The sequence below is a fragment of the Homarus americanus genome, unplaced genomic scaffold, assembly GCF_018991925.1.
Source record: "Homarus americanus isolate GMGI-L3 unplaced genomic scaffold, GMGI_Hamer_2.0 scaffold25297, whole genome shotgun sequence".
In the NCBI taxonomy this organism is placed as follows: domain Eukaryota; kingdom Metazoa; phylum Arthropoda; class Malacostraca; order Decapoda; family Nephropidae; genus Homarus; species Homarus americanus.
The window spans coordinates 11036-33332 of NW_024711267.1; the positions used below are offsets into that span (position 1 = coordinate 11036).

The 22297-nt window shown below is 38.5% G+C and overlaps 2 non-coding genes across 2 annotated transcripts; both read right to left on the reverse strand.

The window, feature by feature from the left end:
• Nucleotides 1-3794: 3794 nt before the first annotated feature.
• Nucleotides 3795-3987, reverse strand: LOC121863265. The gene has a single exon (XR_006088370.1). It is a non-coding gene; the product is annotated as a U2 spliceosomal RNA (small nuclear RNA).
• A 17068-nt stretch (nt 3988-21055) lies between these two features.
• Nucleotides 21056-21248, reverse strand: LOC121863304. Its single transcript, XR_006088376.1, has one exon. It is a non-coding gene; the product is annotated as a U2 spliceosomal RNA (small nuclear RNA).
• Between the last annotated feature and the right edge of the window lie 1049 nt (nt 21249-22297).

The following is a 22297-nucleotide window of genomic DNA, read 5'->3' on the forward strand; positions in this document are numbered from 1 at the left end:
ACTAGATACTTACAGTATCCGTAAGACATTAGCTATTGGAAATGTGATTAAATGTTTTGTTATTAATCCAGTGTGAAATGTATCGGTATTGGTGGTACAATCCTAATGGTCTCTAATCCTGTTGATTAGGTGAGGTTAATCTGGGTTTATTGAGATTAAAGATTAGGTGTGGGGTTTATTCTACCTGTGTTAGTCTCAGGTATGACCCTTATTGTAACAATCACGACCATGATTATAACAACCACGACCATGATTATAACAACCACGACCATGATTATAACAACCAGGACCATGATTATAACAACCACGACCATGATTATAACAACCACGACCATGATTATAACAACCAGGACCATGATTATAACAACCACGACCATAATTATAACAACCACGACCATGATTATAACAACCACGACCATGATTATAACAACCACGACTATGATCATAACCACGACCATGATTATAACAACCACGACTATGATTATAACAACCACGACATGATTTTAACGACCATGATTATAACAACCACGACCATGATTATAACAACCACGACCATGATTATAACAACCACGACCATGATTATAACAACCACGACTATGATCATTACAACCACGACTATGATTATAACAACCACGACCATGATCATAACCACGACCATGATTATAACATCCACGACTATGATCATAACAACCACGACCATTATTATAACAACCACGACTATGATTATAACAACCACGACCATGATTATAACATCCACGACCGTGATTATAATAACCACGATCATGATTATAATAACCACGACCATGTTTATAACAACCACGACAATCCCTCTAATATAGTATAGGAATAGCCGTGTGTCTGTGCTGGACAGCAGAAACGGCACAATCGTTTTTTCATCAAACTTGGTGGAAAAATCGGAAAAAAATCGTAGAGTGGAACAAACCTGATCCCATGTCGATAGTTTCTTTAGGAAGGCATTAATGACCCATTTTATTTACGCTGGCAAACGATGTCGCTGTACCTCTGTCTGCCGGACGGCACAGGTGCACGAAGAGCCCACGATCTCTTGTTGCCAACTACACATAATTCCGACAGCTGTCCTCTTGTTCAACCTTACTACTGTACAACCTATGATGTACTGCTCCCCCATTATACTTATGTTTTTCAATTCCACTGTAATTTATGTATATATATATATATATATATATATATATATATATATATATATATATATATATATATATATATATATATATTGTTATGGCCGTGTTGTATTTTCCTATAATTTTTATATAACATGCTTCCATGTTGTTCCATATTATTCCTGTAATGATGTGTTATATTTACCATTATATAATCTAGTCACCTTACCCTGTGCTGTTAAGGTTTTAACTGTTATTATTTGTTGAAGCCCATCTTATTTCTTCATTTAGTATTGTAACAAGGATTCTTTGTTTCTCTAACGACCATCTGCATCGTTAAACGACCCATGTTTCACAGGTGGGTCGCATTGGCGCCAGAGCCGACCCTATATATAGTAGTCCACCTGTAGACTGAGTTCAGTCCAGTCCTCCTTGTCATTCAGTTCACGTTTTTTGGAGTGACATCCGTCACCTGTTACTTATACTTATTTTATTTGTGTTGTTCCTGTCCCCACCAATGTGGTATATCTATTCGAGTACCTATTTATGTCTCTTATGTGTCCATCAGTGTTTGCTTAGTTACATTGAAGTAATTCAGTGTTGTTTCACGATAGTTATTTTTTGTGTTCGTTATTTATATGTTTATGCAGTGTTAACGTAATCCTGTTTCGATGTTTTCGTATCATTTGTGTCTTAAAGGTTTCGATAGTGAATCAATTTGTTGTGACAGCCTACGAGGCTCTTTATTGTGTTAATATCTAATTTAATTAAATTCTTAAAGGTTTACTTTATTTATTTTTATTCCCTTTTAATTTACTTCACTTTTTTTTTTGGTTACGCCCAGAACCTTGGATATTAAAGTAAATTAAGAGACGGCGTAACAATATAAATAAAAAATAATAAATAAATAAAATTAATAAATATTGAATTGATAACCGTGGTAACATTATAAGATGTTCTTATTACCACCATGCTATTGTACTATTCCAGATGATACTAAATTTTACATAATACTTCCTTGAGATAAATGTAGAGTATGTATCAGGTGTCTAAAAAGAGAGCTCAGGTTCTCAAGTGGCTCAGCCATGTTAATATTGTTATTATTATCCACTCTGTATCTGTTTTTTTCTGGCTAAATAATCTGATTCAATTCAATTCAAATTCAGATGGTAACCACCCAAGGACCGAATAAATGGAGTTACATCGTGCTTTTTTGCAACCCAGAAAAAGGTCGCACCTGTGTCTGACCCATATTCTGGAACGGGGTGGTAATATCGACATTATTTACCTAGATTTTGCCAAGACTTTCGACAGTGTACCCCACGAAAGGCTGAAAATCAAACTGGAAGGGTACGGAATTCGGGGAAATGTCCTAGCGTGGATAGAAGACTTTCTACATGATCGCAAGCAGTGTGTGGTGATTAATGGCACGAAATCGTCATCTGTACCTGTCACAAGTGGGGTACCACAGGGCAGTGTATTGGGCCCGCTGTTGTTTGTTTGTTTCATAAATGACATGTCTGACGTTGTACACTCCTCCATACAAATGTTTGCCGATGACGCCAAGTTATTTCGGGAAATTAGGAACTAAGCGGACTGTGAAGAGCTGCAGAAGGACCTCTGTGGGCTCCAGAAATGGTCGAAGAAATGGCTGCTGAGATTCAATGTCACGAAGTGTAAGAGGATGCACCTGGGGCGTACCAACGGTAAGGAGGCGTATCATATGTCCCAACGGGATGAAGAAACTGCACTAGTTGAGACTGTATGTGAGAAGGACCTAGGCGTGTATGTTGACAATGAGCTGAAGTTCTCGGGCCATTGCGAGAAGAAGGTAAATCAGGCAAATAAATTATTGGGTTTTATAAGAAGGTCGATTAGATATCTAGACGGTCCGTCCTTCGTAACGATCTTCAGGAGTGAAGTGCTTCCCCATCTAGAGTACTGTCACCCCATCTGGTCCCCGAGATATGCTAGGGACTGTCAGTTGGTTGAAAATGTCCAAAGGAGGGCCACCAGACTGGTGCCTGCACTTCGGCACCACAGCTACCCTGAGAGATTGGAGCGCCTGAACTTGCCTAGCTTATACTACAGACGGGCAAGGGGGGACCTAGTTGAGGTGTATAAGCATCTCAGGGAGCACTACTCAGTTGAGTGTTCTTACTTGGAGCTGGCGGACGCTCGCCTCACAAGGGGTCACAACTCAAGATTGAAGAAGCCGCAAGTCCAGAAAACTGTGAGGGCAAACTTTTTCGGAGTGAGGGTTGTAAACTCTTGGAACAATCTACCAGAGAGTGTTGTGACGGCACCGAGTGTGAGCTCTTTCAAGACAAACTTGACCAACACTGGAGCGGGTTCAGGTACATTCAGGAGCCGGTGCCTGCTCAGTATTTGCCAACAGTGCATGATAGAGACGTGACCGATCGCCCGGGCGGCTAGCGAGCCGATCTTTTGGTGAAGAAGATAAATGAAAAGGAAAAGTAATCAGAGACGTGACCGATCGCCCAAGCGGCAAACAAGCCGATCAGTGGCGAAGAGGATAAAAGTAAAAGTAAAAGTGACATACTATACTATGTACAGCGAATATAATACACTATGTCCATCGCCATCTTACTCAAAAGTTACGTATAATAAAATGATTTAATTTTTCCCCTTGGGGAGTGGACCGATCCCGGAGTCACTGCAATACCGGGCCAATCCGCGGCAAAGGTGGGGCAAGCCCCTAGCACTTCGCCAAGATCCAAAAATCAGTTTAATATCGAAGATCCCACATGGGGATCGTATCAGATACTAAGCTGATAAGAACAGATACTACACTTTGATCTTAGCCAAAAGGCCGAGAAGCGATGTCAAAAAAGTTGTTGCGATTAAAGCAATGGACATTGCAAAATAACATTACCTTGCTTTTAAATTGGTGCAACAAGGGTCTGTGACGACAGATGTATGTAGATAAACCGCCAAACTCATATACAACAAAACTATAAGTATAGATAACTAAATGGTATTTATCTAACCAATCATTATATTATTCTTTACACTTCATTGTTATATTAGCATGTAATCTAAAAACAAGCAAACATAAATCACTATTATTTAACCACTTATTTGCTTAATCGCCCGCTGTTCGGGCGGGTGGCTGGTGCGTTTTTTTTTCATTCTTTCTTTATGAATATTATTGACCAGTGTTAGCGTAATGACCACGGCCATACACGTCAGTTAAAGGAGAATCAGACGATTCATATTGCTCTCAATAGCCCACAAAACATGTAACAATGCCTTCTTTATTGAGTCTCCCATCTAAGGCATCCGTTTTCTCATCGCTCCCAAGCTTGGGTGCCGTTCATTTTCTCTGACTTCCTGACACCAACCTCTCTATAAAGTGAATTTAAATGTGAGAGAGGACACCAATGTTTTGAGTCCACTTAGATATGCCTCAATACAGTTAAAGCATTCAAGATCCTTTGTGAGTGATGTTGAAAGCTTCAACCTTCTTTATTGTTGGTAACACTTGTCAAATAAGTGAGTGTCGAGTCTGCCAGTACGAATGGCATCCCGTGATAGCGTCCCTGGGGAAAGCCAGGAGTTTCTGAATACTACTGAAATTAGATCATTTTGATGCCCAAACATCAGAGAATCTGATGTTTGTAGTTTAGTTAGTGTCAATTGTCTATTCAAGAAAGCCATTAATCTCCTGAAAGAACATGTCAAACTCCTTATCTCCAAAATCTCAACGTATACCTATAGAGGGTCCTTGTCAGGAAATCACTTCTGGAACGCTGGCCGTACTGGTCGGACGTGCAGGTCGCTCTCCTACACCTCCCTGGCTGGACACGTACGGTCATGGCTGGCGGAAGAGCTTCGACGAGCAGGTCGCTTACTAAAATGACGGAATTGGGTGGTGGATACAGCACTCACAGCAATGTAGCCCAGGGTACTGCTGGAGGACTGTTGACGGATTTGGAGCTGTCTAGCAGCAGTGAATGTGAAGAACAAGAGCCGTTTAAAGTTGCGAAGAGCAAAAAGAAGAATGAAAGGAGGAATGGAGATGGTACGAGCAGTGAAGATAATACTTCCCACTTGGTCGATAAGCGAAAGAAAATTGATGGTGCTATTCATTCTTCAACCATGATCAGTACAACGAGTGTAAACCCCCATTGATGGTTTAGATGGCAGTAACTCTTCGAGGAGGCCATGTCTTTATTTCCCCAACAATAATGGCAGTTAGACTCACTAAGCGCCATCAAGGGTCAAATTGAAATTCAAATTCAAAACATTTATTGACAATTACATCAAAAGGAGCTGGTTAGCCCGCCCAAAACTAGTCTTAACAAGAGCTCTTTAACATTCTACTAATCATAAATCAGATGTGTATACAACAAAAAGATATGCATAAAATCTATAATCTTATGTTAAACTTACAGAATTTTTTCATAATATTCTTAACCATATTTTTGTTTATCAAATAACAAACCATCTCTGTAATATCAGTAATACCATCACCCCTAAAATCTGATAAACAGTTACATTCCATAATGTAATGATATAATGTATGAGACTTTACATCGCCACACAGTTTACAAGGAATGCCACCAGTTCCTTCAATATATTGCCAATAATATTTGTATCCAAAGCGTAGTCTCACCACAAATGTATCAAACTTAACCGAAGCCTTACCATAAGTAGAACTTGTAGAATTCAAAACTCGAACATAATGTTTCAAACTACTACTGCCGTTGTTAAAAATTTTCCGAATATTGTCCATTTCCCATTGCTGTCGGGTTTTTACCATTCCAGATTTTATTCTTTTAATACCCAAAATACAATCGTATTCTACAATTTCTTTGCCACACCCTTGCTTAGTTAAATCATTAGCAACCTCATTCATATAAATACCACAATGGGATGGAATCCACATAAAACTAACATCATATCCAAGTGATTTTATGTCCTGAATACACTTCTTACATTTTAAAACTAAATCATCATCAAGAGTCACTTCAGAATTTAGAGCAAATAGAGCACCTTGACTGTCAACAAACCCAAAAACTGTCTTTTTCCTCACAAAGGCATTCTTAAGTCCCACATATATAACATAAAGTTCAGCAGTGGTGCTGGAACTTCTATCCCCAATTCTCTTGGATATTCTTTCTTCAACACTAATACCATATTCAAAAAATTCCCTAATGACAATGCCACATCCGGCCCGATTCCCATTAACTGAACCATCACAGTACATATGAATAACATTTTCCTTATGGTACTCATATATTTTCTCAAGGAATATTTGCCGTAACTCAAAAGGATTACATTCTCTTTTTTTTTTAAACTCTAGCTTATCAATTCTTACAGATACACTCTCCATGAACCAAGGTTTCAAATAAACTTTGTTTGGCAAAGATACACACAAATCTACAATATTATATTCAAACAACATCTGACAAAGTCCTTTAGTATAAGTATTCTTCTTAAAACTACTAGTAATTGCATAAGTAAATTTATCAACAGCAGACTTCAGATACCCATCACCACGCCTAATAAGCCTTAGAGTAGAAATGACAGTCAACTCCCTAATTCTGTGCATTATGCTCGGGACATTTAGCTCCATCCTCATAACCTCTATTCTTGTTGTCCTTGGACAACCAAGCAAAATCCTCATTGCTTCATTCTGAATAAGCTCTAATAGCCTAAGATCTTTTCCTGAGTAAGAAGCTAGAACTGGAGCTGAATAATCAATGATACTTCTAAGTGTACTTAAATACATAGATCTTAAAACTGGTATACCAACACCATTTGCTCTATTTGACAAAACTTTAGCCTCGCTGTCCATATATTTTTAACATAAGTAATTTGATCCTTAGCATTATTATTTATACCCACAAACATTCCCAGATATTTGTAACGGGATTTTTTTGCAATTTTATTCCATTTAACCAAAATACTTTTCCATTTACTGCCCTTGACTAAAATTTGGTTTTATTTTCATTAATGACCCGTCCCAAGGAGATACAAAGATATTGCAGCTGATCAATGACCCTAGACATATCTTCCTCATTCTTACCTTGGATCAGAATGTCATCAGCATAAATGATTACTTAGGACTCGCCCTGGAATTTGTAACTAGCTATTCTGTCCATAAGAATATTAAAAAGCATAGGGCTAAGAACGCCACCTTGTGGGGTACCCAACCCTAGACTTTTTTCTTCCGATTCATGATCTTGAAACCAGACACTCGCTTTTCTGTCAGTTAAGTAATCTGTAATCCACATCACTAATTTCCCTTTTATACCTTTACTTACAAGACTTTGTAAGATCACTTCCTTATTTGCCTTATCAAAGGCACTTTTAAGGTCTACAAACAGTCTACAGTTGAAATTAGCATTACTAAGACATTAATCACACAATCTGTAGTGCTTTTACCCTTTAAAAATCCAAACAAATTACTAAACAAGAAACCATCAATTTTATGCAATAATCTATTTAATACCATTCACTCCATCATTTTAGATAGACAAGATGTTAAGGATATGGGTCTATAATCATTATCGCCCTTAGGCACAGGAACAATGAATGCCATTTTCCATTTCACTGGCAGTCTTCCATTTTCATATGACAAATTAAAGAGATCTAGAATTGGGTTGTCCTCCATACTTATAAGATAATTTATAACATCATAAGTTAGACCATCCCTGCCAGGAGCACTAGACTTCCCTCTCTTTACAGCATTCAGAATTTCATCCTTAATAAAAGTAACACAGGTTTCCTCACTTTCCGTACTTTGGATATTCACCAACCTTCGCTTCATAGATCTTGAATTCCTCAAGTAAATCTGAACATTACATGGGAGACACTCATAATTAGATGCATACGCCCACTTATTCATTAGTTCATTAGCTTTGGCGTTTAGATTGGGATGAACATTAAATTTCTTCTTGACTCCTCTTACCCTATTCACACCATCCCAAACCTGATTCAAAAATTTTGATTGAGCAATCTCTCTCAAAAAAACCACTCCAATACATACTTCTGGCTTTCTGATTGAACTCTGTTGTACACTCTGCCACTTCAATCAGAGTTTCCCGGTTTTTTTCATTGCTAGGATCTTTACTCCACTTACTATGACATTTCCTCAGTAACTTATTCCACCCCTTTATAATCTTATCATTATAATACCTAGGCTTAGGTTTTGTGTTATATCCATACTGTCTCCTTGGCTTATTCAAAATGGAATCAATCACTACTAACAAATCATCATAAAATATGTTTTCAACTTTAATTCCAAGCTTTTTGTACGCTTTATACCACTCGCCGACTTTGGCTACCAATTCACTATGTTGGCCTACTGTTATTGTATACCTTTTCCTATTGTTAACATAAAAATTTTTGTTCAAATGAAGCTTCAATTTAATTGCAAATTGATCACTCAAAAGCGGATCCACAATATTCAAATTTGCATGCACATCTAACATATTAAAAAGTATTGCATAATCAAGTCTACCCCCTTTAACATGTGTCGGCTCACCAGCTCAGAGGACCCTAGCATCTTCTATAGAGTCTACGATATTTTTCAGAACCATTCCATTGTGATTTTGAGAACCTCTACTGCCAAGATTGATGTGCCTAGCGTTCAAATCACCAATTAGTAAACAATCATCAGCAAAAATAATGTCCGGCAGATCATCAGCTGTCAAGGAGTCAACATGCACATAAGCATTAATAATGAACAGTGTAGCATCTTGAAGCGTAATACTAACACACAAATACTCGGTACCGTTTATTTTTAGAGCGGAATGAAAAGATGCTGGAATATCATCTTTGATATAAGTCGTCAAACCTCTACAATTTACAGTCAAATCAGCTGGTAATTCAAAACTTTGATAACCTCTTAGTTGTGAGATGTTTGGGATATAAACGGGTTGCTGTCGACAACGAATCTCCACTAATATGCTATAAGTGTTGCAAGTGGGGGCACATGGCGTGGAAATGCCATAATGATTTTCGATGTAGATTCTGTGGAAAAATGCATGAATCTAAGGTATGTGGAGATAAACTTAAGGCGAAGGAGAAAATTACACCAAAATGCTGAAATTGTGGGGGTGCTCACAATGCCAGCTCCTGGGTGTGTCCTAAAAAACCGAAAGATCATCAATTGCAATAACGAGCTCAGTCCACTAATCAAGAGGATAAAGGTGACGCTGTAAGGAGCGATGTTGCAGGGACACCAAGTGCTGTAAATGTGTGGGAAAAGCGTATGGAAATACGTAATGCAGCAGCACAGAAGGACATTGGTAACGGGGGCAATAACCTTATAGCCCCTAACAATCTAGTAGAACTCCGTAAGGAGATCGATGAGTTCAAACAAGCAGTATTGGATATCAAAAAATACTTCGTGAATCTTGTGCCATATACTGTAGTGATGTTGCTGTTGTTAATAAAGATAATTTAAAAGAAAATTAAACGTTAGTAGAGACGGAATCCAATAATGTTTTTGTGGATAGCAATCTAGAGCAAAATGGTAATCATTGTCTGTTAGGAAATAGAGTTGGTTCGGTTTCTAAAGAGAATGTAGTAAATGTAGGGAATGACGATCATTCTTGACTCTGTTTTGGAATATATGGAAAATCCAAGGGACTACTCAAAAAGAATGTTCAAATTCTAATGGATCATAATGTCATCTTATTTCCTCGAATGTTAATAGTTTGAAAAAAGGTTAACGGATCTTCATGCATATGTTCATTCTAATAGTATTGATGTCATGTAAATAGATAAGTAATTACCATTGCAATAAACATAATTTAATATACTATAGGACTAGGCGTGTGTCTGTCTGTCTGTCTGTTCTGGGTAGCCGAAACGGCACAATCTTTTTTCATCAAACTTGGTGGAAAAATCGCCAAAAAATTCGTAGAGTGGAACAAACCTGGTCCCATGTCGATGGTTTCTTTAGGAAGGCATTAATTAACCATTTTATTTACACTGGCAAAAGATGTTGCTGTACGGTGTCAGCCGGCAGGATGATTGCAGTTATCGTACAGCTCCCTCCTCCTCCCCCGACTTTTTCTCTTAGCCTACTTTTTTTTCATGTTGTTTGGATTAGTAAAGGAAGGAAGATGAGTAAATAGAAGAATAAAGAAGGGGAAACAGAAAATAGTTAGAGATAACAGGTGGGGGGAGCTGAGTTTCATCATGAGTCTGGATGCGCAGTTTCAACGTTACCAGACCTTACAGCTACAGTGTGTACTTATTCCTGTGGCTGACTGTACATGGAAAAGGAGAAGAGATAAAAAGATAATAACAGGAGTGCATGGAGAAGATAGAAAGGGAGAAGAGAAGGAGAAGAAGAGCGACTGAAGCATTATTATTCTTAAGAGGCGAGAGAGTATAGGAGATGGGAGAAAGGGATAGTGAGAGGTGGAGGTATGAATGGAGGGATGTGTTTTTTTAAAGTTCCCAGAATACCATATTAAAATCACCTATTTAATAAGGAAGAAAAATTGCTAAATATGATGAGTAGTGTAATGGGGAGACATAGGGATATATAAATAAAGATAGAGATAGTATCCATAAAAATGGAGAAAGAGAGAAGCGGACAAACAAAAGACATAGACATAATACAGACAGATTCAAGGACACACAGAAAGACAGACAGATAGACAGACTTATGAAAGACAAAGACAACATATAAGACAGACACGTACATACAGACAGACAGAAATGACAACAATCGACACATGGTGAATATAGACAGTGAAACAGACAGGAGGTTGACAAAAAATAGACAGATTCATACATGCACAAATAGACAATATGGCAACTAACATGACAGACAGACAGACAGAGCTGACTGATTGGTTCGCATTAGACAAACAGGCAGACACACGCCAACAACGGATAAGACAGAAAGTTTTGACGACACAAAGAGTACAGACGGGCTTACAGTCAAACACCACGCAGACGAACAATCAGTTGGGATGGCAATAGACAGATAGACTTGAGACAGATTAGAAGGCATTTATAAACAAGAACAACATCAAATTGACCATACAGTAGTTGCGTCAGTGAGGGTAGCTGGTCATTCGTCCACCAGCGGAAATAATAAGACGCATTGGAAACTAACACCCTCGCGCGGAAAGAACATCGATGGTGGGTCAGTCATGTGAGATGGGCCTAAAACTGACTAATGTAGATGATGACTATGATGATTTAACACAGGTGATGACTTAAGCAGATGGTGACTAATCTAACCAGAATCAAGGTCGCTTCTCTTCATAAGATAATTTATCTTGGAATGTTCATCGGTGATTCATAATAATTTTTTTATGATTTTAACCTCTCCTTATGGCGAATATTTCTTTAACTAATTATTCTAATCTTTATTCTATTCCTTCCAATAGTATTCTAGATACTTACAGTATCCGTAAGACATTAGCTATTAGAAATGTGATTAAATGTTTTGTTATTAATCCAGTGTGAAATGTATCGGTATTGGTGGTACAATCGTAATGATCTGTAATCCGGAGAGCGGCCATTATTTTGGTCCGGTAAACACAGCTGTGAGCGCTAGCTCCCAAATTTGGGATGTTTTCGAGCCTATTACATTATCTGAAGGATATATAGACACCTACTTGTGTATAAGGACCTGAGGATAAGATAAGTATCGTCAAGCAACTTTGGTGTTGGGAACTTACTGTTTACCTTACGAAAATAACTGCTCGGGGTCCCATCATTCCTGGCTGGGTGTTGTGGGATGTCAACATTGCCCCATGGAAAGTGAATTATCGCTTAAGAACTCTACATGGAAGAGTAAAGAAAAGATAGTATTGGACGAAGTTCTTGAAGACCTTGAGTTGAGTAGTGATGAGTCTAATACGAGTGATGAAGCACAAGGGAAGTTCGAAAGTGAGAAAATACAGCTACAACAAGAGGTAGTGAATAAGAAAGAAATTTCTAAAAGAATGAGGGAGACAAGCTGGCATGAGGACAGTGAAAGCAAAGAAGTGAGAGAGGAGAAGAGACAAAAACATCTAGGACAAAAAACGTGTGTGGGTGGTAATAATAATGGAAATAACAGAAAGGAGATAGTGGAGAATGGATCAAGAACAGAGCAAAGTATGGAATGTGAAGGAAGCAGACAAGAACACACACAAGGTGAAGTTGGTCGTGTCAGGAAGAGATTAATTTTTCCACAGTCATGCCCGATGACCTTCCTTGAAAAATTAAAATGGGCAGTACAACTAGGACGGGAACATCGCAGCTTTGAGCCTCTTTTGAAAGAAGGCACACACAAGCCTTATCTTACAGTGGGGACCATGGAGGCTGTGGAAATGTTGACAACTGTTGGGTACAAGGGATTACTGATGGTTTTGCCAGAGGAGAGCGACATACTACTTACAAAGGTTATAATCTTCAGGTACCCTGTAATACTAGATCCAGAATACTTATTGGATGACGAAAGATTTGTTTGGGTCAAGAGGCATTTAATAAGGGGCGAAGAGAGAAGCCAGATTATTGCTCTAATGAGAGGAAAGGTTCCAGAGAAAGTGTTCATCACAGGAGCAGGGTATAGGAAGGTGGCACTATATGTGGAGGGACCAATAATGTGTCTCAAGTGTTGCAGATGGGGACATAAGGCCTGGAGCTGTCAACTGGACCCACGTTGTAGATTCTGTGGGAAGAGGCACGAATCTAGCAACTGTAAGGACAAGATCAAAGCAGGAGAGAAAGTGAAGCCTTGTTGTTGTAATTGTGGTAAAACTCACAATGCTAGTTCAATTGCATGCGAGATGAGGCCACGTATGAGAAGTGACCAACAAAGGAATTATTCAGAGAACACTGAGGAAGTACGCTGTGGTCTGACAGTGACAAGACAGCAGGAGAACACACAGACAGTGATTCCTGAGAATGCCTGGCATGAAGATTCAAGAAGGATAAGGACTGCGCTTGCGGCCGGAAGCGTTGTTGATGCCAGGAACAAACAGAGTAATAAACAAGTAGCAAGTGAGAGTAGTGGTGCAGCCCTCCAGGTTAGTGATAAAACTGTGCAAGAAATTCTGGGAGAAGAGGTGCTTAAGATGTTTCAGCTTTTGCAAAAGTTAGGTCAGAAAATAGAAGTGATAGAGAAAAGACTTGATACAGTGATAAATAAAGAAAGGGAAAACAAAGCTGTGAATAATGTAGAATTAAAAGGGAAAGAGGAAAGTGAAGAGTTCAAGCCTTTGAAAAATTCAGTGCTTAAAATAAGTATTAAAGGGAAGGAGAGGAAAATAAAGGATTGTGTAGTGCAGGGAGCAACAACTGAAAGTTTTAAAAAGGTGTTGGTAAAGTGTAAAGATGCTGATAAAGAAAAACTTTTGAGGAAATGGGAATCTGTGCAGGAGGATTGGGCCTTCTTAAAGAATCTGATTGGAAAGGATATAAAATGTGTAAATATTAATCCTGGATCTAGCTAGCCTTAAGATAATGTCCTGGAATGTTAATGGTCTACAAAATAGAGTGACAGATGTACATTACTTTACCCTTAAAAATAATATTGATATAATTACCCTTCAAGAGACTGGGGACAGGAAAGGCGACCTGCTTAAACTGTCTGGATATAAGGGATTTCATCTCTATTCGGGTGAAGGTATAAGAGGGGTCTCAACATACATTAAGAATTCCATACCAGCAGTACTAGTTGGAAGCCCGAGTAGAGTACAAGGAATAGAAAGTGTCTGTATAAAGTTATATTTGAAGGAAGGAGAATTGAACATAGCAAATTTGTATATTTCTGGAGGCTGTTTTGACCTCAACTTCTTACCAGATTGCATGTTTTTGGACTCAACTTTGGCTGTAGGAGATTTTAATGCTCGACATCCAAGACTCGAAACAATGGGGAGAATTAATAGTAATGGTAAAAAATTTTGGCAATTTTTACAAGATCACCCAGATGCTTACTTGTTAGGAAATAAGGAAGTGACTCATATTAAAGGAGGAAGGTTAGACTATGCTTGCATGATAAGCAGTCATGGAGTCCAGGGAGAATGTGAGATAATAAGGGAGCTAGTCAGTGACCATTTTGTTGTATATGTTCAATTACCATTTGGGAAGAGACAGGTGAGATATAGGAGGAAGAGATTGAAATTAAACAAGGATGACACTCAAGTGTTTACTCAAAATATAGAGAAATGGTACAGAAATTATACACCAGTCTGTATGGATAGCTTTTATAATGACTTAGTTGGGGAGATAGAAAGATATTTAACTAAGTCAACACAGAAAAAAATAAATGATAAGAGACATGGGGCTAGGAAACACTGCTATACCAATGACAAAATGTTGAAGGGATTGACACAAATGTTAAGGGCAGCACATAAAGATTGGGTAAAGAATGGTAGAAGAGAAGAAGATCGGGAAATCTTCATGGACATAGCCAAAATATGTGGGCAGGCTAGGAAGGAGGCAAGGGAGAAATATTGGCAAGATTTTGCACAGCACATTGGGGAGAGTAAAAATCTCAAAGAAATATGGCAGGATATTAACAAAATTAGAGGAAAAAGGAGTAATTTTATTAGCCATCCTCATCCAGAGGAAGAAGCTAATAAACTGGTTGACAAATGGGCTAAAGCAGCTAGTGTTGCCTCCCTGCCTAACAGGACAATAGAAGCATTAGATGAGTGGCAAAATGAAAGAAAAAGATTTATTTCATCAGCTCTAAATATTTGTGATGTAACATGTGTAGATATTACTAAAGATGAGTTATTAAATGCTGTTAAAATAGGAAAATCTACAGCACCAGGCGAAGATGGTGTGACATATGAAATTTTGAACTGCTTAGTTGGTATGGAAAATAGTCCATTATTAGATTTATTCAACATGAGCTATGCAGAGGGTAGATTACCAACAGAATGGAAGAAAGCGATAGTTATTCCTGTCCCTAAGGCAACTGGTGGATACAGGCCAGTGTCTTTAACATCTTGTTTTTCCAAGATGATGGAGAGAGTATTATTAAATAGGCTTGTATATATTGTGGGGGAAAATCTATCTTGTAATTTATTTGGTTTTTTGGAAGGGAAATGCACTTCAGACTGTGTTATAAAATGTTTATCAAATGATGCAGACAGATGTAGAGTTTTTGTGGATTTACAAGGAGCATTTGATAAAGCTCACAGTGAAGTAGTTATGAATGAACTGGCTGCTCTAGGGGTATCAGGAAAGTTGTTACACTGGATAGGTGACTACTTGCATGGAAGGAGAATCTGTGTATGGTATCAGGGATGTTTGTCTGAGGAAAGAGCACTTGAACTAGGCACTCCCCAAGGGGGAGTATTGAGTCCAATGTTATTTAATGTGTTAATGAACAAGATAGCCTCACACAAATATCCCAAAGGAGTTGTAACCATCATTTATGCAGATGACATCTTATTTCAAGGAAACTCTGTAAAAAATTTGCAGATTGCATTAAATAATTTTAGTGTTCTTTCTCAAAAGATGGGCTTAGTTATCAATGAAGAAAAAACCAAGTGTGAATGTAAAGGAAGAGGAACTGAATCCGTTTTTCTAAATGGAAAAATTGTTGAGAAAGTGTCAAAGTATAAATATTTAGGAATGTATATTGGCTTTACTTGTGAAAGTAAAGAGGCAGAAATATATCATGTCCTCACTCAATGTAGAGCAAGATTACAGCCCTTGAAGGCTCTAGCATGTTGTGGTAAAGGTGCTGGGGTACCCATACTGAGAATGATGTATATTTCTACCATCAGATCACTTATAGACTATGCAGCACCTGTCCTCTCTTGTACTGGTGAAGGAAGGCTACGGAAGCTTGAGATCATGCAAAATGAAGCAATGAGAATAATTTTAGGGTGTCAAAAGAATGCAATGATTGAGATAATGAAAATGGAACTAGGGTTACAGAGCATTTCACAGAGGGTCAATGAAATTAATACAGTTGCAGCAGTTCGATTAATGAGAGGGAACAGTGGGGGTAAATTTGTACAAGATATAAATGATGGTTTAAAAGATAAAAGGACCTTCTGCAGGCAAGGCAAGAGAGGATACATGAATGGATTAGTAAATATTATTAAAAAATGTAATCTGGCAGACTGGTGTACAGCTGTTCAGAAGAGTTGTAAGAATCCACCCTGGGAAGAACGAGAAGTAGAGTTAGACATAGTGCCTCTCACAATGAAGAAATCATTACATGAACCAGGACAGTTAAGGGCTTTATATGGGAATAAGATTAGTAATTTGCCTAAAATAAACACATTGCATGTATATTGTGACGGTTCAGTTATGTCAAGTGGCAGGGCAGGGTGTGGGATCCTTATAAGACAGTACACAGAACAAGGAAATGATGACATCAAAATTGGACTTCGGTTGAGCAGTTTTATTTCATCAACACAAGCTGAGTTATATGCAATGTTAGTAGGATTGGAAAATGTTGTAAAGAGGTATAAAGATGCATATTTTTTTGTTGATAGTAGGGCAGCTTTGGATTCTTTGAACAGTGGGAGTCCAGTCTTTGGACACATTATTGGTTCATGTAGAAAATTAGTAAATACAATAAGGAAAAATGGCCATAATGTTCAATTTGTATGGGTCCCTTCACATGTGGGGATTGGTCTTAATGAAGCAGTAGATATAATAGCAAAAAGAGCCACGGAAAAGGCCGAGATCGACATAATATGTACTAAAACCATGAAGCAATTAAGGAGCAAATTACGGAAAATACAATCAATAGAAGATAATTTCAAAAGGAATGTAATATACGAGAAAAGTGAAACAATGAAACATTACCATCATGTTCTCATGAACACAAAATTTACATATGGGAAAGATAGGAGTAGGTGGAAAGATTCAGTGTATATGAGGTTAAGATTAGGATATAAATATTATTGGGAACTTGGAGCTGAGAGAAGTGAACAGGATAAAGAATGTAGAGTTTGTAGAACATCCAGATCCCATACCCTGCCACATTATATACTGGAATGCCCATTGCTTAATGTATATAGAAATGCCATATAAATAATGTCTCCAAGCAAATAGAGTGGATGTTTGGAAATGGGAAAATAGATGAAATATTAAAGAAATATAGAAATTTTGCATCTAGAATATAACTATGTATTATAACTAATTATATGAAATATTAGGGATTTATGTGAGTCCTGAGAGGGACATTCCTGGACTGGGGTGAGGATGACTTATGTCACTTCATCCCTTTGAGATGTATTAATGTTTTTTTGTATCTCAATAAACGTATCAATCAATCAATCTGTAATCCTGTTGATTAGGTGAGGTTAATCTGGGTTTATTGAGATTAAAGATTAGGTGTGGGGTTTATTCTACCTGTGTTAGTCTCAGGTATGACCCTTATTGTAACAATCACGACCATGATTATAACAACCAGGACCATGATTATAACAACCACGACGAATGATCATAACCACGACCATGATTATAACAACCACGACCATGATTATAACAACCATGACCATGATTATAACAACCACGACCATGATCATAACCACGACCATGATTATAACAACCTCGACCATGATTATAACAACCACGACCATGATTATAACAACCACGACCGTGATCATAACCACGACCATGATTATAACAACCACGACTATGATTATAACAACCACGACCATGATTTTAACAAGCACGACCATGATTATAACAACCACGACCATGATTATAACAACCACGACCATGATTATCAACCACGACTATGATCATTACAACCACGACTATGATTATAACAACCACGACCATGATCATAACCACGACCATGATTATAACAACCACGACCATGATTATAACATCCACGACTATGATCATAACAACCACGACCATTATTATAACAACCACGACTATGATTATAACAACCACGACCATGATTATAACATCCACGACCGTGATTATAATAACCACGATCATAACCACGACCATGTTTATAACAACCACGACAATCCCTCTAATATAGTATAGGAATAGCCGTGTGTCTGTGCTGGACAGCAGAAACGGCACAATCGTTTTTTCATCAAACTTGGTGGAAAAATCGGAAAAAAATCGTAGAGTGGAACAAACCTGATCCCATGTCGATAGTTTCTTTAGGAAGGCATTAATGACCCATTTTATTTACGCTGGCAAACGATGTCGCTGTACCTCTGTCTGCCGGACGGCACAGGTGCACGAAGAGCCCACGATCTCTTGTTGCCAACTACACATAATTCCGACAGCTGTCCTCTTGTTCAACCTTACTACTGTACAACCTATGATGTACTGCTCCCCCATTATACTTATGTTTTTCAATTCCACTGTAATTTATGTATATATATATATATATATATATATATATATATATATATATATATATATATATATATATATATATATATATTGTTATGGCCGTGTTGTATTTTCCTATAATTTTTATATAACATGCTTCCATGTTGTTCCATATTATTCCTGTAATGATGTGTTATATTTACCATTATATAATCTAGTCACCTTACCCTGTGCTGTTAAGGTTTTAACTGTTATTATTTGTTGAAGCCCATCTTATTTCTTCATTTAGTATTGTAACAAGCATTCTTTGTTTCACTAACGACCATCTGCATCGTTAAACGACCCATGTTTCACAGGTGGGTCGCATTGGCGCCAGAGCTGACCCTATATATAGTAGTCCACCTGTAGACTGAGTTCAGTCCAGTCCTCCTTGTCATTCAGTTCACGTTTTTTGGAGTGACATCCGTCACCTGTTACTTATACTTATTTTATTTGTGTTGTTCCTGTCCCCACCAATGTGGTATATCTATTCGAGTACCTATTTATGTCTCTTATGTGTCCATCAGTGTTTGCTTAGTTACATTGAAGTAATTCAGTGTTGTTTCACGATAGTTATTTTTTGTGTTCGTTATTTATATGTTTATGCAGTGTTAACGTAATCCTGTTTCGATGTTTTCGTATCATTTGTGTCTTAAAGGTTTCGATAGTGAATCAATTTGTTGTGACAGCCTACGAGGCTCTTTATTGTGTTAATATCTAATTTAATTAAATTCTTAAAGGTTTACTTTATTTATTTTTATTCCCTTTTAATTTACTTCACTTTTTTTTTTGGTTACGCCCAGAACCTTGGATATTAAAGTAAATTAAGAGACGGCGTAACAATATAAATAAAAAATAATAAATAAATAAAATTAATAAATATTGAAGTGATAACCGTGGTAACATTATAAGATGTTCTTATTACCACCATCCTATTGTACTATTCCAGATGATACTAAATGTTACATAATACTTCCTTGAGATAAATGTAGAGTATGTATCAGGTGTCTAAAAAGAGAGCTCAGGTTCTCAAGTGGCTCAGCCATGTTAATATTGTTATTATTATCCACTCTGTATCTGTTTTTTTCTGGCTAAATAATCTGATTCAATTCAATTCAAATTCAGATGGTAACCACCCAAGGACCGAATAAATGGAGTTACATCGTGCTTTTTTGCAACCCAGAAAAAGGTCGCACCTGTGTCTGACCCATATTCTGGAACGGGGTGGTAATATCGACATTATTTACCTAGATTTTGCCAAGACTTTCGACAGTGTACCCCACGAAAGGCTGAAAATCAAACTGGAAGGGTACGGAATTCGGGGAAATGTCCTAGCGTGGATAGAAGACTTTCTACATGACCGCAAGCAGTGTGTGGTGATTAATGGCACGAAATCGTCATCTGTACCTGTCACAAGTGGGGTACCACAGGGCAGTGTATTGGGCCCGCTGTTGTTTGTTTGTTTCATAAATGACATGCCTGACGTTGTACACTCCTCCATACAAATGTTTGCCGATGACACCAAGTTATTTCGGGAAATTAGGAACTAAGCGGACTGTGAAGAGCTGCAGAAGGACCTCTGTGGGCTCCAGAAATGGTCGAAGAAATGGCTGCTGAGATTCAATGTCACGAAGTGTAAGAGGATGCACCTGGGGCGTACCAACGGTAAGGAGGCGTATCATATGTCCCAACGGGATGAAGAAACTGCACTAGTTGAGACTGTATGTGAGAAGGACCTAGGCGTGTATGTTGACAATGAGCTGAAGTTCTCGGGCCATTGCGAGAAGAAGGTAAATCAGGCAAATAAATTATTGGGTCTTATAAGAAGGTCGATTAGATATCTAGACGGTCCGTCCTTCGTAACGATCTTCAGGAGTGAAGTGCTTCCCCATCTAGAGTACTGTCACCCCATCTGGTCCCCGAGATATGCTAGGGACTGTCAGTTGGTTGAAAATGTCCAAAGGAGGGCCACCAGACTGGTGCCTGCACTTCGGCACCACAGCTACCCTGAGAGATTGGAGCGCCTGAACTTGCCTAGCTTATACTACAGACGGGCAAGGGGGGACCTAGTTGAGGTGTATAAGCATCTCAGGGAGCACTACTCAGTTGAGTGTTCTTACTTGGAGCTGGCGGACGCTCGCCTCACAAGGGGTCACAACTCAAGATTGAAGAAGCCGCAAGTCCAGAAAACTGTGAGGGCAAACTTTTTCGGAGTGAGGGTTGTAAACTCTTGGAACAATCTACCAGAGAGTGTTGTGACGGCACCGAGTGTGAGCTCTTTCAAGACAAGACTTGACCAACACTGGAGCGGGTTCAGGTACATTCAGGAGCCGGTGCCTGCTCAGTATTTGCCAACAGTGCGTGACAGAGACGTGACCGATCGCCCGGGCGGCGAGCGAGCCGATCTTTTGGTGAAGAAAATAAATGAAAAGGAAAAGTAATGAGAGACGTGACCGATCGCCCAAGCGGCTAACAAGCCGATTAGTGGCGAAGAGGATAAAAGTAAAAGTGACATACTATACTATGTACAGCGATTATAATACACTATGTCCGTCGCCATCTTACTCAAAAGTTACGTATAATAAAATGATTTAATTTCTCCCCTTGGGGAGTGGACCGATCCCGGAGTCACTGCAATACCGGGCCAATCCGCGGCAAAGGTGGGGCAAGCCCCTAGTACTTCGCCAAGATACAAAAATCAGTTTAATATCGAAGATCCCACATGGGGATCGTATCAGATACTAAGCTGATAAGAACAGATACTACACTTTGATCTTAGCCAAAAGGCCGAGAAGCGATGTCAAAAAAGTTGTTGCGATTAAAGCAATGGACATTGCATAATAACATTACCTTGCTTTTAAATTGGTGCAACAAGGGTCTGTGACGAGAGTTGTTTGTAGATAAACCGCCAAACTCATATACAATAAAACTAAAAGTATAGATAACTAAATGGTATTTATCTAACCAATCATTATATTATTCTTTACACTTCATTGTTATATTAGCATGTAATCTAAAAACAAGCAAACATAAATCACTATTATTTAACCACTTATTTGCTTAATCGCCCGCTGTTCGGGCGGGTGGCTGGTGCGTTTTTTTTTCATTCTTTCTTTATGAATATTATTGACCAGTGTTAGCGTAATGACCACGGCCGTACACGTCAGTTAAAGGAGAATCAGACGATTCATATTGCGCTCAATAGCCCACAAAACATGTAACTATGCCTTCTTTATTGAGTCTCCCATCTAAGACATCCGTTTTCTCATCGCTCCCAAGCTTGGGTGCCGTTCATTTTCTCTGACTTCCTGACACCAACCTCTCTATAAAGTGAATTTAAATGTGAGAGAGGACGCCATTGTTTTGAGTCCACTTAGATATGTCTCAATACAGTTAAAGCATTCAAGATCCTTTGTGAGTGATGTTGAAAGCTTCAACCTTCTTTATTGTTGGTAACACTTGTCAAATAAGTGAGTGTCGAGTCTGCCAGTACGAATGGCATCCCGTGATAGCGTCCCTGGGGAAAGCCAGGAGTTTCTGAATACTACTGAAATTAGATCATTTTAATGCCCAAACATCAGAGAATCTGATGTTTGTAGTTTAGTTAGTGTCAATTGTCTATTCAAGAAAGCCATTAATCTCCTGAAAGAACATGTCAATCTCCTTATCTCCAAAATCTCAACGTATACCTATAGAGGGTCCTTGTCAGGAAATCACTTCTGGAACGCTGGCCGTACTGGTCGGACGTGCAGGTCGCTCTCCTACACCTCCCTGGCTGGACACGTACGGTCATGGCTGGCGGAAGAGCTTCGACGAGCAGGTCGCTTACTAAAATGACGGAATTGGGT